Genomic DNA, 16,735 nt, shown 5'->3' on the forward strand with positions numbered 1-16,735 from the left:
CGAAGTGAAATATTAATGTTTTATTTCTACGTTTATTAGAGTCTATAGGAACTATAGGAAGCAGTATGGTGTCCTATTTTGCTGGGGTGTATATATATGAGGTGATACAGAGGTTTTGTAAGCACACCAGTGCTGGGATTCTGAACTTTGAAGCAGACAAGTGGCAAAATTGGAAAAAGACTGCACTACAAACAGGGTTGGGCCGCTCAGGTGGCGTAGCGGTAAAAACACACGCTGCAACCAGAGCTGGGTTCTCGAATACATCGTATCGAATCTCAGCTCTGCCTTGCCGGCTGAGGCCGGGTGGCTACATGAACAACTATTGGCCGGTTGTTCAGATGGGCGGGACTAAGCCGGATATGGGTCTCTCTCTGTGTAGGCGCCTACACAGAGATGAGGAAAGAGTGCTCTTGGGTTGTGTCTCTCCGTACACAACGCTAGGTGGCACAACACTCGTCAAAGTGTAAGTGATGAGATGAATACGGCTTGCTGCCCTCGTGTCGGAGGGGGCGTGGGTCAGCTTCGATCTCCTCGGTCAGCTTCGATCTCCTCGGTCAGAGCCCGTACAGAAGTGGAGAAATGCAGAAATCAGCACATGACTCTCCATGCGCAAGACTGGCCACACATATGAATCTGCTGAAGTAGTTGGAGTAGTAGTAGCGTCGGAGGGAGCGTGTCAGGCAAATATACCAAAAGTGTGGTGGACTATCTACAGTCCAAGGTTTCAATCAAGTTGAACTGTGACAAACTGAATGGGGACCCATGTACAGTGCAGAGGACAGTAAGAGAGGCGTAAAAGAATCCCTAAGGACGGTTGTTAAGCTCAGCAAGTCTCCAAAGCTGCTATCAGATGCCACTTCCATTGGTATTGGTATGGACTTGACTTATACCATACTGTATACCATTCCTTCTCAGCTGTTGTCTCAGGTTGTCCAACACCTTCAGAATGCTCTTCCGGACTACCTCAGAGTTTTTCAGACTCTAATCTATCTTGACAAATTTTGAATTCAGGGATTTTTAAAAATATGAAATGCTTTGTTAACTTATGTTGATGTTATATTTTTGGCTGTCTCTTTGCTCTTTTACTCTTTTGTATATGGTGCAGAGATAAGGTAGTCAAATAAAATCTGGATTTATGGTCGGTTTTATGGATGGATATCATTGCTTAATTAATTTATCCTGATCAGAGCCAGGGTGGGTGCAATTCACCGGGCGAAAAGTAGGAAACGCAGGGCACACACACACCTAGGGCAATTTTGTATCTTCAGTTAACCTGACTGGGCGGCACGGTGGCTAAGTGGGTAGCACTGTCACCTCACAGCAAGAAGGTCCTGGGTTCGATTCCCAGGCGGGGCGGTCCGGGTCCTTTCTGTGCGGAGTTTGCATGTTCTAACCGTGTCTCCGTGGGTTTCCTCCGGGAGCTCCGATTTCCTCCCATAGTCCAAAAACATTGGAGACACTGAATTGCCCTATAGGTGAATGTGTGTGTGTGTGTGTATGTATTTGTGTCTGCACTGGCGCCCCGTCCAGGGTATTACTGTGTGCCTTGCGCCCATTGAAAAGCTGGGATAGGCTACAGCAAACCCCCCACACACACACACACGCATGCGCGCGCGACCCTGATTGTATTAGCGGTTTAGACAGTGTGTGTGTGTGTGTGTGTGTGTGTGACAGAGAGAGAGAAAACCTGACTGCAAGTCTTTGGACTATGGGAAGAAAGTACAGGAAACCCGTGTGGGGACAGGGAGAACATGCAAACTCCACACAGATTGCTCCACATGGGAATCAAACCCAGGACCTTCTTGCTGTGAGAAGACAGTGTTACCCATCGGGCCACCCCTGTTCATTAACCGGCATATACACCGATCAGCCATAATATTAAAACCACCTCCTTGTTTCTACACTCACTGTCCATTTTATCAGCTCCACTTACCATATAGAAGCACTTTGTAGTTCTACAATTACTGACTGTAGTTCATCTGTTTCTCTGCATGCTTTGTTAGCCCCCTTTTACCCTGTTCTTCAATGGTCAGGACGCCCACAGGACCACCACAGAGCAGGTATTATTTGGGTGCTGGATCATTCTCAGCCCTGCAGTGACACAGACATGGTGGTGGTGTGTTAGTGTGTGTTGTGCTGGTATGAGTGGATCAGACACAGCAATGCTGATGGAGTTCTTTTAACCTCACTGTCACTGCTGGACTGAGAATAGTGCACCAACCAAATATATCCAGCCAACACTGCCCCATGGTATTTAAAAACTCCAGCAGCACTGCTGTATCTTATCCACTCATACCAGCACAACACACACTAACACACCACCACCATGTCAGTGTCACTGCAGTGCTGAGAATGATCCACCACCTAAATAATACCTGCTCCGTGGTGCTCTTCTATATGGTAAGTGGAGCTGATAAAATGGACAGTGAGTGTAGAAACAAGGAGGTGGTTTTAATGCAATGGCTGATCGTGTATACTGTATTTTGTTGGCTGTAAACAGAGTAGCAAGGACACTGCTTTAACTGACAAACTGAAAGGCTGCACACAATTTACTGTACAGTGTGTTTGAAATTGTAAATCTTTTTAATAGTTGATATCTTATTTCGAACACTTTGATATGCAGGGTGGTATTTGGGACACAGCAATACTTTACATGCACTCTGATGAACTCTTGATAGTTAATACTTTTTTCTCCTGCTCTCTACTGACACATTAACTCAATAATAACATAATAACATCTAAATGCTATTGGCCATAAGGTTTACATTTAAACCTGGGATCTCTGGTATTTTGCAGTTAAATTGGTCTATCATTAAGCTATAGCGCCATGAAAGATATTAAGGATTGTTATGACATAACTAAAGTTTGGTACAAAAAAACACAACTGAAACTCTGTCTACATACTAAAGTCCTGTCTATTTATACTCATATTTTCCTTTTGTTCACCACAGTAAATGTTTTTGCACCAGCTGCATTGCTGCTCATTACTGCAGTTCTACAACTTAGAAGTCAATGTCTTTACACTATTATTAGAGACCACGCTGTTCTCAACAAGTAATTAAAAATCTTGGATTTGTATTAAGGACCATGCTGTTCTCAACAAAAAATCTGACATCTAAGCTTTGTATTAGAGACTATGTAGTTCTACAACATTATTTCAACATCTACGCTTTGAATCACAATATATGCAGTTCTATTCTTCAACATCTAATCTTTAAATGAAGACATATTTGGTTTTCCTTTATCTTAGAAGGAGGTGTGAAAAAGGTATAGGTCCACATGTTCTGTGGACAATTTGCTTCACAGTGCAACATTTTGGAAAACACAGGTCCTGTTACAGCTGGTATGAAGGTAATACAGCATTCCACAGTAACGTGGTAGCCAGTAATTAAAAATTTTGGGAGGGGAAAAGCTACCTAACATTCCTGCCATATCAACAACTGATGGGAACACTGGCGGATTTTATCATTACGCAATGCTATGTTTATTTATCATTTTTACATTAGTATACTGGGGGCACATTTTAAGCATATCTATACACCGATCAACTCACTGTCAATTTTATCAGCTCCACTTACCATATATAAGCACTTTGTAGTTCTACAATTACTGACTGTAGTCCATCTGTTCCTCAGCATGCTTTGTTAGCCCCCTTTCATGCTGTTCTTCAAATGGTCAGGACCAACACAGAGCAGGTATTATTTGGGTCTTGGATCATTCTCAGCACTGCAGTGACACTGACATGGTGGTGGTGTGTTAGTGTGTGTCGTGCTGGTATGAGTGGATCAGACACAGCAGCGCTGCTGGAGTTTTTAAATACCGTGTCCACTCTATTAGTCACTCCTACCTAGTTGGTCCACCTTGTAGATGTAAAGTCAGAGACGATCGCTCTATTGCTGCGGTTTGAGTTGATCACTTCTAGATCTTCATCAGTGGTCACAGGACGCTGCCTACAGGGCGCTGTTAGCTAGATATTTTTGGTTGGTGGACTATTCTCTGTCCAGTAGTGACAGTGAGGTGTTTATAAACTGTCTGATCCACTCATACCAGCACAACACACACTAACACACCACCACCATGTCAGTGTCACTGCAGTGCTGAGAATCATCCACCACCCAAATAATACCTGCTCTGTGGTGGTCCTGACCATTGAAGAACAGGGTGAAAGTAGGCTAACAAAGCATGCAGAGAGACAGATGGACTACAGTCAGTAATTGTAGAACTACAAAGTGCTTCTATATGGTAAGTGGAGCTGATAAAATGGACAGTGGTTTTAATGTTATGGCTGATCGGTGTATATTGGCGAGCCATGTCCCCCCAATGGATATCATGATTATGGCCTTGTTCCACAGTAGAACATCAATCCAATGGGCAAACAAATGGTGCTGGTGATGGCCTGGACACCTGCCATCATTGACAGAACTATGAGTTTTGCTCAGTAGCAGAGAATATCAGGTCATCAGTCTGTGATTTGGCATTTAAACAATATAGAGTTATATGACAAGTCTAAAGAGTAAAGTTTTTAAACTAGTCAAAGTCTGGTCTTGAACTCTGAAACTGAAATGCTGTGGCATGACCTTAAATGAGCCGTTCATGCTCAACACCCTTTCATGTGGCTTAATTGAACAACATTGCAAAGAACAGTGGGGTGAAACTCCTCCACAGCAATGGAAAAAAATCCTATTTAACCCAGTTACTGGGTTTCGGTTCTTGCTGCTACAGGTGCCACACCAGTTTGTTTGTTTGTTTATTAGGATTTTAACGTCATGTTTTACACTTTTGGTTACATTCATGACAGGAACGGTAGTTACTCATTACACAAGGTTCATCACTTCTCAAGGTTATATCAAACACAGTCATGGACAATTTAGTATCTCCAATTCACCTCACTTGCATGTCTTTGGACTGTGGGAGGAAACCGGAGCACCCGGAGTAAACCCACGCGGACACGGGCAGAACATGCAAACCACACAGAAAGGACCCGGACTGCCCCACCTGGGGATCGAACCCAAGACCTTCTTGCTGTGAGGTGACAGTGCTACCCACTTAGCCACCGTGCCGCCCCCACCAGTTTGTATAGGTGTTGAATAACTCTTTACTACATAAAAGATTAAAGTTTCATTACTCTAAAAAGGGTGTGTCTTTAACATTGTTTTATACACCTTGTTTCTACACTCACTGTCCATTTTATCAGCTCCACTTACCATACAGGAGAACTTTGTAGTTCTACAATTACTGACTGTAGTCCATCGGTTTCTCTGCATGCTTTCTTAGCCCCCTTTCATGCTGTTCTTCAATGAATAATCAGGACTCTCCCAGGACCACTACAGAGCAGGTATTATTTGGGTGGTGGATCATTCTCAGCACTGCAATGACACTGACATGGTGGTGGTGTTAGTGTGTGTTGTGCTGGTATGAGTGGATCAGACACAGCAGCGCTTCTGGAGTTTTTAAACACCTCACTGTCACTGCTGGACTGAGAATAGTGCACCAACCAAAAATATCCAGCCAACAGCGCCCCGTGGGCAGCGTCCTTGGACCACTGATGAAGGTCTAGAAGATGACCAACTCAAACAGCAGCAATAGATGAGCGATCGTCTCTGACTTCACATCTACAAGGTGGACCAACTAGATAGGAGTGTCTAATACACTCACACCACCATGTCAGTGTCACTGCAGTGCTGAGAATGATCCACCACCTAAATAGTACCTGCTCTGTGGTGGTCCTGTGGGGGTCCTGACCATTGAAGAACAGGGTGAAAGCAGGCTAAAAAAGAATGCAGAGAAATAAATGGACTACAGTCAGTAATTGTAGAACTACAAAGTGCTTCTATATGGTAAGTGGAGCTGATAAAATGGACAGTGAGCGTAGAAACAAGAAGGTGGTTTCAATTTTATGGCTGATCTCTGTACGTAGAAATGCTTTTTAAAATGAGTGCAGGGGCACCAAAAAACAACAGGATTGATAAACATTGGTGTTGGAATGTAACCAATGCACTCAACAGTACACACCTAAAAATACAGGTTATGATCTGAAAGGAATTTACAGAAGTAGGTATGATCAGTACACTGCTTTTACCAGAATTAATGGCGTAATTGCCAAATCATTGTGTTCCCAGGAAACTATGCGTACACCAACTCCACCTTCTCATATCACATTGTTTTTTTTAAGGCAAGTCCAGACCAGGCATAACATTATGACCGCTGACAGGTGAAGTGAATAACACTGATTATCTCTTCATCACGGCATCTGTTAGTGTGCATTTATATCCTCAAAGCTGATGTGTTAGAAGCAGAAAAAATAGGTAAGCGTACGGATTTGAGCGAGTTTGACGAGGGCCAAGTTGTGATGGCTAGACGACTGGGTCGGAGCATCTCCAAAATTGCAGCTCTCTGAAAAAGGTCAGTATCTATCAAATCAAAAGTGGTCCAGGGAAGGAACAGTGGTAAACTGGCGACAGGGTCATGGGCAGCCAAGAATCATAGGCTGGCCCATGTGGGAATGTTATTTGAGGGTAACGTTCAAACAAATAAACCTTTGGAAAAAGTAAATTCTTATTGTTTTTTTAGTTTTAAATGACAGGAATATTAAAACATTGAGGCGATTGAACATTCAAATAACATTTATTCAGTTTTTTATAACAATAACTCTCTTTTGATTATTTTGTACCGTTATGGTACTCTGTTGCTTTAAGGTAACACAACCCTAAAATATTTCTTGAAGTGTTTTCTTTTTATTATTATGTTTTAATTAAATCTTAAAGTTTACCTTGTCTGTTAAATGACAAAAAAAAAACATTACGAACATTCCCACACATTCTCTATTGGGGACAGGTCAGGACTGCAGGCAGGCCAGTCCAGTACCCGTACCCTCTTCTTCCACAGCCATGCCTTTGTAATGTGTGCAGCATGTGGTTTTGCATCGTCTTGTTGAAAGATGCATGGACGTCCCTGGAAAAGATCTCAATGTACTTTTCTGTATTAATGCTGCCATCACAGACGTGTAAATGACCTTTGCCAAGGGCACTGACACAGCCCCATACCATGACAGACCATGACCTTTGGACTTGTTCCTGATGACAGTCTGCGTCCATTTTTTCCAAAAAAGACCTGGAACGCTGATTCATCTGACCACAATACATGTTTCCACTGTGTGATGGTCCATCCTAGATGCCTCAGAGCCCAGAGAAGTCGACGCCGCTTTTGGGCATGGTTAGATTCAAGATTCAAGAGTTTTATTGACATGTGCACAGAAAAACCAGCAGTTACACTGTACAATGAAATTCTATTCTAAGAATACTTTGTTCGTCCTCCAAACGTCAATATAAGTATTATACATAAAAACAAAAATTAACTAACACAATAAAAAACTTAGTATAAAAACTTTTTAAATATAAACTTAAACTATAAAAACTTTTATATACAATGAGTAAAAATAGAAATAAAAGTAAACTAAGGTAGTAAAAAAAAGGCACATAGCAGCAGTTGTTTAAGGTGCAGAAAAATTGTGCAATGTTTAAGAATATAGCAGCTTTTTAAGTTATTTTAAGTAACTTTTAAGTTGTTTAAATTGTTTTAAGGTGCAAATATGCATAGCAGCAGTCATTGGATATACAGTTGTGCATTGTATTATGAGGTTTAATGTTCATGAGGTAGGTTGTGTGTGTGATAGTCCATGTTTGTTCACAAGCCTGACTGCCTGTGGGTAGAAACTGTTGGTCAGTCTTGTTGTTCTGGCCTTAATGCTTCTAAAGCGTTTGCCTGATGGCAGAAGAGTGAAGAGGTTGTTTTGAGGGTGTGTGCTGTCCTTAATTATGTTGTGGGCTCTCCTGACCACCCTGGTCTGATAAATGTCCTGTAGAGCAGGGAAGGATGTTCCAGAAATTCTTTGTGCAGTTTTTATTACACGCTGGAGTGCCTTCCTGTCCTCTGCAGTGCAGTTTCCATACCAGACTGTGATGGAGCTGGTAAGGACACTTTCGACTGTGCATCTGTACAAGTTGCTGAGAATTTTGGTTGACATGCCAAATTTCCTTAGCCTTCTTAGAAAGTACAGTCTCTGTTGAGATTTCTTGATAATATGGCGTGTGTTGCAGGACCAGGTGAGATCCTCACTGATGTGCACACCCAGGAATTTGAAGGTTTTCACCTTCTCCACCACTGTTCCACCTATATACAGAGGTGTATGCTGTTCTCCTCTCCTCCTGGGGTCCACAATCAGTTCCTTTGTCTTGTTTATATTTAATAAAATGTTGTTTTTCTGACACCAGTCCACAAGATCTGCTACCTCCTTCCTGTACGCCGTCTCATCCTCCCCAGTAATAAGACCAATGACGGTGGTGTCATCAGCAAACTTAATAATGCTGGTGGTGTTACAGGAGGCCACACAGTCATATGTGAAGAGCGAGTACAGAAGAGGGCTCAGCACGCAGCCTTGAGGTGTCCAAATGTTTATGGTCTTTGTGCTGGATGTTCGAGTGCCAATCCTGACTGACCGAGATCGGTCAGATAGAAAATCTAGTATCCAGTTACAGAGGGTAGGTGTCAGTCCAAGGGTGTGGAGCTTTTCGGTGAGCCTGTGTGGGATGACTGTGCAGATTGCATCATCAGTGGATCTGTTTTGACGACGATAAGCAAACTGTAGGGGGTCCAATGTGTCCGCAATAGCTTTTTGGATACGAGTCATGACTATCCTTTCAAAGCACTTCATTACGATAGGTGTGAGCGCAATGGGACGATAGTCATTCAAGCAGGTTATTGTGTTTGTCTTTGGGAGTGGAACAATGGTGGTGGTCTTAAAGCAGGAAGGAACAGAGGCTTGCATAAGAGACAGGTTGAATATGTCTGCAAACACATCCGCCAACTCTGATGAACAAACCTGTAGTGCACGTCCGGGAATGCTGTCTGGACCAGATGCCTTCCTTGCGCACCACCATCACAGACACGATGAGTGATGCGTCCTGTGTGCTCTCTGTGGTTGGAACCTCTTGCAGTGGTTCGATGGTGAGGGCCTCAAAGCGCGCGTAGAACTCATTCAGCTCTTCTGTTAGTGATGGATCACTGGTTGTAATGTCTATGTTCCATAAGTCAGTTCCACCATGTCAGTGTTAACATAAGGCTTTTTTTGGGCACAGTAAAGTTTTAAGTAGCATTTGTGCATGTAACTCTGTATTGTAGTGCTTGATAAAGGTTTGCCAAAGTAATCCCTCATCCATGTGGTTATATCAGCTATTGTTGAGTTGCGGTTCTTGATGCAGTGCCGTCTGAGGGATCGAAGATCACCGGTGTTCCCGATTCCTTAAACTGTTTAATGATATTATGCACTGTAGAGGGAGAAATATGCAAATCCTTTTTCTGATCTGGGGTTGTACTTAGGAAATATTTTCAGTGTTTTCAATAGCAAACTTGATTCAATTTGTTAAATAAACAAATTTAGAAATCGATGCCTGCAACACACTCAAAAAAGCTGGGACAGAGACTGGTTCCACTGGTTCACATACCCTTTTGATTGTACTTTTCAGTCACCTGCTAAAAATACATGGTGCGTCATAAAGAGGAGAATCAGACAACACTGTCGACAGACTGTTATGCAGCTCAAGTCTTGTATAAAGCAATTACTACAGTATTTTCAGTTCCCAAATTATTAAAATGTATGGTGCAACATCATTTGGGAACTAAAAAAGTAATTGTTGCATTCTTGCTGTATAAAAGAATAAGAATAAGAGCTGATCAACAGTCTGTGGTTGACATTGTCTGATTCTCCTCACACACATGCAGTCTATGTTTACAAAGCCATGCAGAATAAGGCCTGGTACTGTCCTGGGAAAAGACGTCATCTTTATAGCAACACGTCTCTCAAGAATACCAAAATAAGCATCTGCATCAATGTTACCTTCACATACACTGATCAGCCAGAACATTAAAACCACATTATCAGCTCCACTTACCATATAGAAGCACTTTGTAGTTCTACAATTACTGAATGTAGTCCATCTGTTTCCTGTTCTTCAATGGTCAGGAGCCCCACAGGACCACCACGGAGCAGGTATTCTTTAGGTGGTGGATCATTCTCAGCACTGCAGTGACACTGACATGGTGGCGGTGTGTTAGTATGAGTGGATCAGTTTTAAAATGCTGTGTCCACTCACTGTCCACTCCTACCTAGTTGGTCCACCTTGTAGATGTAAAGTCAGAGACGATCGCTCATCTATTGCTGCTGTTTGAGTTGGTCATCTTTGAGATCTTCATCAGCGGTCACAGGACGCTGCCCACGGGGCGCTGTTGGCTGGATATTTTTGGTTGGTGGACTATTCTCAGTCCAGCAGCACTGCTGTGGCTTATCCACTCATACCAGCACAACACACACTAACACACCACCACCATGTCAGTGTCACTGCAGTGCCGAGAATGATCCACCACCCAAATAATACCCACTCTGTGGTGGTCCTGATTGGTGTATACGCACAGCACCCATGCCGTGAACACTGATGCACCCCCATGCCGTCACATATTCTGGTTTTCACACTTTTCATCAATAACAGTCTGAATGACTTGCCACCTTTCTCTTTGCATAAGACAGTTTCAGCTTGTATTTCTTGATACTACAGTGGACTGTGTGAAGTGAAAATTATTTCCCAAAGATAACAGTTAGAGCAGTTACTGTAGTAGCATAACAGTTTCTCAAACAATACCACCCGAGGACTCAATGGTCACACACATTCAGCAGCAGTATTCAACCTTTCAAACCATATTCAATCAAACATTTCAGTCTAATTCACCAATAACAGAACAATCAAAGTATTGTTGTATAAATAGACACAAAAAACATTTGAACAAAAAGTAACTGGAGCGTTCTTTTCAAACATTTGTCTTAATAATAGATTCAAATGGTCTATTCATTTTACAACAATTCACATTCCCTGCCTACCTTACAAAAAGGCCAAGTCAACACCTCAAACTCATCGTTGTGCTCCTCAAACCATTCCTGAACCATTCTTGCTTTGTGGCAGGGCGCATCATCCTGCTGAAAGAGGCCACAGCCATCAGGTAATACCGTTTCCATGAAAGGGTGTACATGGACTGCAACAATGCTTAGGTAGGTGGTACGTGTCAAAGTAACATCCACATGGATGGCAGGACCCAAGGTCTCCCAGCAGAACATTGCCCAAAGCATCGCACTTGACTTCTTCCCATGGTGCATCTTGGTGCCATGTGTTCTCCAGGTAAGCGACGCACACGCACCCTCCGTGGCCATCCACGTGATGTGAAAGGAAATGTGATTCATCAGACCAGGCCACCTTCTTCCACTGCTCCGTGGTCCAGTTCCTATGCACACGTGCCCCTTGTTGGCGCTTTCGGCGGTGGACAGGGTTCAGCATGGGCACCCTGAATGGTCTGTGGCTATGCATCCCCATACCCAACAAACCGTGATGCACTGTGTATTCTGACACCTTTCTATCAGAACCAGAATTAACGTCTTCAGCAATTTGAGCTACAGTAGCTCGTCTGTTGGATCGGACCACAGTGTCTGCAAAAGGAAACTACATTAAAAAGGAAGCTACAAAATTGAAGTACGTTCAATTCCCCTTTTTTCCTTTAGCCATATAGGGCCAGTCATATGTTAAGGTGTAGGAATACATGCCCGAGAGTCATGAATAAAAAGGTGGAGTACTTATTAAAGGATTATTTGGGAACTACAAAAAGTGTTCCACCCCAGACTGCACAATGATAGTGTGTCTAATTAGAAGAACTGAGTGGTTCCTGAATCACCCAGGTTAATGATTCGAATCTTCGTACTGAATCAGGAATCACGAGTCCGCTCCTCCCCTCCTGCTCTGCTGCGTTTTGTTGTGGTGCCATCACGTTATGTGGTTTGTTGTAGTACCGATGGTGCCGACATCGGTACATTGGTAGGCATTGCACTTTGCTTTGCAGATACAAAAATAGGAATAATTTTATGGAAATAACAGTGTAAACTAAATGTACGTAAAGTTCGGACGCACCTTACGCACTTTGCGCAAATGAATCAGAGCATGCGTAGTGAGGCTCTTATTCCTTGTGTTTTGGTGAATGAGTGCTCTTTTCTTTTGACTTTGTGCTTATACAGAATAGCATTGATTTTTTATTTTAAATAAGCAAGGACACAAATATTCGGTCTAGGGATGCATCAATACCATTTTTTCCCAACCGAGTACATGAATTTTTGTACTTGCCGATACCGATACCAATACCTATTTAGAATGATGGAGTTAATGAGTTGGAGGTTAATAAATATTTTTGCAATGTTGGTGTTTTGTTATGTCTTGTAGAGAACGATCAGGTCAGAAATACTGTAAAACGTGTGTGTGCCGGTGTATTCTGATATAAACTGTATTATCCCCCGTCCCACCTGTTTACACTCCTCTCCTGCGTTTCCCCTCACACCGTATCCTGCGTTCTCATTGGCTGTTCGACATGTCACTCACTGCCAGTCGCACATCTCAGATCAGATATCTGACACGCTAGAAAACTCGATCCGGCCGCCCAGCGCTCGGCGAGCCGGTCGGATCGAGTTGTTGGATAGTTCACACTTAGCGAACGCCGAGTTGCTCCCGAGCCGGCAAATCTAGCGCCGACCAGCCGCCGAGCGAAAATCAGGGCAAAGATCGTGTAGTGTGAACCAGGCATAACGCAGCAACGTGCACTAGGCACACGGTATCGGATGTTTAGTATCGGAGCCTCGTTTGCGAGTACGAGTTAATGAGCGCGGTATCGGTACTCATGCATCTCTAATTCGGTCACTATTAAAAATGTACCAATTTATTCACCCAGCAAACACAACTATGTGGTACGAGTTAGCCGTTTTGTGGTGATACGCCATGATGGTAACGTTGTGAGAAAGTAAAGCGCCCAGAAACAAGAAATCGAACCGCTTGAAACAACTGAATTTATTTACAACCATACTGAGAGCAGCTACTTACAAAAAATGTATGTATTACAAGAATACACATAAAGGTCATGAAAACTCATTCAAATTTAGCAATTTGATGATGCATTTACCTTAATTATTAAAAAGTATCGGTATTGGTATCGGTATCGGCGATACTGGACCTGTATTTACTTGGTATCGGATCGATACAAAATTTTGCAGTATCACAAACCACTACTGTATGGTCATTCTAAGTGGTAGTCTTTAATGTAGTGCCACCTAGGGGAGACATTTGCTTATATCGTAATTTTCTTTCATTTTCATCTTTTCGCACACTCCTGTGGTCACTAGCCATTTGTGCATTTTTGGGTCGTGAGAGATAATGCTGGTGCGTTTGAATGCCGCTTCTCCCCCCGGTGAAACTGTTTGAACGGAAACATTGCACGAAACATTTTACTGGATTTTATGCATTGGATTTGGGATCTTTTTTACTGTGCTTGTGCTGCTGATGCTTCTATGATGTGGAGCGGTGTATCCGGAGCAGTGAGAGTTAGCGGATTAACTGTTTTCTGTGTCCGCTGCTCTGTGTAACATCTGCTGTTGTGTCTAACTGTCAGTGTGGATGGTTTTGAATTGCTCCTTTGGCTGCTGGGATTCTCTGCAACTTTTCTGGTCTAGACAACGTCTCATCATGACGATGGAGCGCTCTTACAGTGAACTCTATGCTCTGGGACATTCACGGTATAAACCTCCAACATCTTTACTGCTCCACCGCGACCCTGGTATTTTGCAAAGGCCTAAATATTCCCACCGAGCCTCAGGTCGGACTTCTGTTTACCAACAGCATGCTAACAGCAACATTCCCTCACTCTGGTCACTGCAACGCCGTGAGGTTGCCAAGGTGATGCTAGGCTCCTCCCACCAGAAGTACAGAAATCTCATCTGCAGCAGCGTTCAAACCCCCTCAAAACATCTTTTCCAGCTGACTCAGAACTGTGCCACATGTTTGGTGTTTCCTATGTTTGTAAATGTGTATTTTATTTATTTCTTGCTTAGTAAATGTGTATTTTATTTATTTCTTGCTCAGTAAATGTGTATTTTATTTATTTATTGCTTAGTAAATGTGTATTTTATTTATTTCTTGCCTAGTAAATGTGTATTTTATTTATTTCTTGCTTAGTAAATGTGTATTTTATTTATTTCTTGCTTAGTAAATGTGTATTTTATTTATTTCTTGCTTAGTAAATGTGTATTTTATTTATTTCTTGCTTAGTAAATGTGTATTTTATTTATTTATTGCTTAGTAAATGTGTATTTTATTTATTTATTGCTTAGTAAATGTGTATTTTATTTATTTCTTGCTTAGTAAATGTGTATTTTATTTATTTATTGCTAAATGTGTATTTTATTTATTTCTTGCTTAGTAAATGTGTATTTTATTTATTTCTTGCTTAGTAAATGTGTATTTTATTTATTTCTTGCTTAGTAAATGTGTATTTTATTTATTTCTTGCTTAGTAAATGTGTATTTTATTTATTTCTTGCCTAGTAAATGTGTATTTTATTTATTTCTTGCTTAGTAAATGTGTATTTTATTTATTTATTGCTAAATGTGTATTTTTTTTTTTTTTGCTTAGTAAATGTGTATTTTATTTATTTTGCTTAGATTTTCTATATTCTTATTGTACAGTGTCCTTGGGTGTCATGAAAGGCGCTTTTCAAATAAAATAAATTATTATTATTTATACCCTTTCCTCTGTGCCAGTTTTTTAAGCTCGAATGGAATGCTGTTTTATTACCTATATCTAGGGCCCTACTTAATTCAAGGGGACCTCGTTTTTTTTTTTTTTAATCACAGATACACGAATTTTTAAAGAAAAGCGCCACATTTCACGGCAGTCATTATATAACACTCATTAGCTGAATTGCAGAATCAATGAAAGCTTCAGTACACAGCACAGCCTACCTTAATTGAGCCCTCTGTGTGTTTTGACACATCATCCTCTGCATCTACAGAATCGGATAGGAGTTTTCCAAACTTAGTTACCCGAGTCGTGTCCATCTTGAACATTTTGTCTAACCCATCTCTAGCGTCTTTAGAGTTTGCTGCGTTTATAAAATAAAAATAAAAATAAACCGTACACAAACTAGAGCTGAGTGGTTCCTGAATCACCCGGGTTAATGATTCGAATCTTCGTACTGAATCAGGAATCACGAGTCCGAGGTCTCAATTAACCCGGATTAAATGAGTCCTCTGATTGGCTGCTGCTAAATACACAAGGCGTGTGAGCAGGCTCACCACAAACACCGCAGACTCAGATGATTTGGCTGAACCGGCTTCACTCCAGTATGTGAATCTAAGTAATAAGTTAAATATTCCAATAAACAAGCAGTTAAACACACTGGTGTTCGTTATGTGGCTGATTTTATGCACATGCTATTATTATTATTAGTAGTAGTAGTAGTAGTAGTGGTGGTGGTGGTGGTGGTATAGATTAGTAATGCAGCATATTTTCTTGTAAGCAAAACAACAACAAAATATACTTTTATTATTATTAATATATTATTATTATTAAAATGCAAATGCTTACAGGCTACTTTAGGACTGTACCACTTAAGGAGTATCATAGTCCTTCCCCCATGGTAATTTATTGACTGTTTCTTTTGGTGCCACTGTGGCTGCCTGACTGGGTCAAGTTAACATGGCAATTTGTTGTTGACCATCCCCCTTGAACCCTTGACCCATTAATATACCCATCTGATTGGTAGGTGAGTCCACCACCCTCTCCCCCGTCCTTGTCCCTATCCCCCATGATCAAGATTCCACAAGATTCCATTCCAAAAAAGTGATAGATATGATAATAGAAATGTCTAAATTATTATTATTATTATTATTATTCCTGCAGTACCATATTAATCCTATGATATAATGGGGCAGGTCACACTTTGCAAGTGAAGCCCCACTCCTGCAAAAAAGAACACAAAATACAGTTTAAAATAATGTGGCTGAATGCTACTAGCAAAAGTGAGCTATCAAGTCTGCAATTAAGAGAGGGGATAGAACAGGGATAGTATGAGAGGCCGTGTAGGCCATAATTCTGAGATGAATTCTCTCACACACACTATCATACTCTCTCACACACACCATCATACTCTCTCACACACACCATCATACTCTCTCACACACACCATCATACTCTCTCACACACACCATCATACTCTCTCACACACACCATCATACTCTCTCACACACCATCATACTCTCTCACACACACCATCATACTCTCTCACACACACCATCATACTCTCTCACACACACTATCATACTCTCTCACACACACCATCATACTCTCTCACACACACCATCATACTCTCTCACACACCATCAAGGTGTTAAAAGGAGGCCAGGAAGGAGGACAGGAAGTCAGATTAGCTTACAGCTGTAAGAACAGAGCCTGCACATAAATTGGTCTACAAAAAACATTTAAATCTGGCAGCAGACCTTTTAACAATGACTACACTTTTGTTGAGCTTTGTTGAACTAGCCATGATATTTCTACTTTCTACCTTTTTTACAAGGTCACTTTGGTTTGTGGAAATAAATGGTAATGAGGAGGACATGTTTTACTATTTTTGTCCATCACAATGAGATGCATTTAGAACATTGAAAGGAAAACTGACAGCATGGGACATACCAGCATGATTCTGGAAATATTATTTTGTGAGCTTAATGGATAAACACTGACAACTTTTTACTTTCTTTTAATTAGCCCGCAGTTAGAAGGAGGTGACAGTCAATCAAGTTTGGGTGCACTGGAGGCACTTTATG

Source organism: Trichomycterus rosablanca, chromosome 22 (genome assembly GCF_030014385.1).
Source record: "Trichomycterus rosablanca isolate fTriRos1 chromosome 22, fTriRos1.hap1, whole genome shotgun sequence".
Taxonomy (NCBI): Eukaryota; Metazoa; Chordata; class Actinopteri; order Siluriformes; family Trichomycteridae; genus Trichomycterus; species Trichomycterus rosablanca.